Raw genomic sequence first — 2,597 nt, forward strand, 5'->3', positions numbered from 1 at the left:
TGAATCCCAACAGTGTTCCGAAGGCCCCTTTATAATCCGGAAGTATTCCACTTGGCTTGAGTTTGGCTCAAAAACGCTAAGATAGCCCCAATGTTGGTCCCTTATAACGTGACAAGGTTAGTTCTAAGGGGGGATAGGAACTATTTAAAATTTTGTCCATTAAGGCTGACTTCTTTTCTTAAGAAAAGGTTTACACAACGGCGCTAAGTAGTTTTAAAACACAAGCTTAGTGAACTTGTGACTAAGTCTGTTTCTTTCCTTGAGTCAGGAGATAGCACTTAGAGTCTATTCCTGAACTCAATTTCTTAGTACACTCAACTCAGCGTGAGTTCGTTACTTAGTCAGTTTTATAGCAAGCAATATATAAAGGAGTTTAAGGGTTAGAAATGTGTTACTCAGCAGACATATCCTGGTTCGGCCTCTCCGCCTACGTCCAGTCCCCGGAACTCGTTCCGAGCTTTTTGAATTCTCTACTGAGCTCTTTAAAGGTAGAGCACGGAACCTTTTAAAATAGAAGCTGAGTATACAAGAGTACCTTCCTCTATACCTCTACTCACTCCTATATCTACCGTTGAGTACTATAACCGAGTACTCAGCCTCTCCTTTCTATTCTTCTAGAAATGATAAAATGTTTGTCCTAAACAACAATTGCTAAGACACTTTAGATGATTGAAAATCACTCTAGACTTTTACACAATGATTGGAAATTGGTGTAAGATTTTGCTTTGCTTTTCTCACAAAACTTCAAGTATGAATTTGGACAGCGTTTCGACTAATTGAAGATCTGCATCGATTGAAGCAAATGAGAGGCCTTTATATAGTGACACTTCAAGCACTGGTAATTTCGAATTTCGAAATAACCGTTGGAGGCAAACGGCTTCCTGTCGTTGTCACTCTGGACGTGCTCAGTGTCGTTGGCCAATGAGATTCTTGCATCTTCTGTCCATGGCAACTCTCGGTAGCTTTTTGTCCAATAAACAGAATGTTTCGACATATTTGGCAAAGTCTTCCAGACAGCTTCCCGCGCCTTCTGAACTTTACCCAAAGTAGAAATACTTTGTCTAGAAGTTGGTTCTTGTCTGCCGCTGACTTGTACTTCTTGTCGTTCAACTCAACAGCTTCTTCTTGAAGCTTTTGTTAGAAGGCTTCTCGATCCTTCTTGATGCTGAGTCATCGTTTCACTTAATATGGCTGCGTTTTATCTTCTTGGGCCGTGAGGTCTTGATGTGTTGACTTGGGCTTGACTTCCACTTATGGGCTTTTAGACTTTATATCTTAATGTCTTATAAATCAATAAACTCAACATTGAACAAACACATTAGTGTGAATAAATCAAAGCATTTAAATTTAATGTGTTAGAATATTTTTTATCAATTACTTAAATAATTTTGTCAAATCAAAATCATGTGGAAAGGTAATCAACGTGCCAGTGGCTTTGTGAAGATATCCGCAAGCTGCTCATCCATTGGGACATAGGTCGGCTTGATCTCTCCCTTGAGTACATGATCTCTGATGAAGTGATGTCTTATGCTGACGTGCTTCATCATGCTGTGCTGGATTGGGTTCTTTGATAGGTCAATGGCACTCTTGTTGTCACATTTGACTTCAATTGTTTTAGTCTGAACACCATAATCTTCAAGCTGTTGCTTAATCCATAGGACTTGAGCAACACAACTTCCAACAGCAATGTACTCAGCTTCAGTGGTTGACAGGGCTACTGACGCCTACTTCTTGCTGAACCAGGACACAAGACAGCTTCCAAGGAAGTGGCATCCTCCTGAGGTGCTTTTTCGTTCAAGCTTGTCTCGTCCGTAGTCAGCGTCAGTGTATCTAATAAGTGTGAAATCATGAGTATTGGGATACCACAAACCTGCATTCACTGAGCCTTGCAAATATCTAAGGATTCTTTTTACAGCTATGTAATGAGATTCCTTAGGGTTAGATTCATATCTAGCACAATAACATACTGAGAACTGAATGTTCGGCCTACTAGCAGTTAAGTAGAGTAGAGAACCAATCATACCTCGGTACAATCTGCTGGCTACTGACTTACCATTTTCGTCAGTGCAGAGGACAGTGTCAGTGCCCATAGGGGTAGATATTGACTTGCAATTCTCAAGTTCATACTTCTTCAATATCTCCTTAGCATACTTAGTTTGACTGATGAAGATGCCATTTTTCCCTTGTTTGATTTGAAGTCCAAGGAAGAAGGTGAGTTCTCCCATCATTGACATTTCAAACTCAGTCTGCATCTGCTTACTAAATTCCTTGCACATTGACTCGTTAGTGGCACCAAAAATAATGTCATCAACATATATCTGAGCCAATAGGGTATCTTTACCCTTTCTCTTAATGAATAAGGTTGTATCAGATTTACCTCTGACATAATTTCTAGTCAGCAGGAAACTGGTCAGCCTCTCATACCAAGCACGTGGTGCTTGCTTGAGACCATACAGAGCCTTTTTGAGTTTATAAACGTGGTTTGGGAACTTGGGATCCTCAAACCCTGGAGGCTGATTAACATAGACTTCCTCGTTTATAACTCCATTAAGGAATGCACTTTTAACATCCATTTGAAATAATTTAAAGTTCATATA

Source organism: Euphorbia lathyris, chromosome 5 (assembly GCF_963576675.1).
Source record: "Euphorbia lathyris chromosome 5, ddEupLath1.1, whole genome shotgun sequence".
NCBI classification, from domain to species: Eukaryota; Viridiplantae; Streptophyta; class Magnoliopsida; order Malpighiales; family Euphorbiaceae; genus Euphorbia; species Euphorbia lathyris.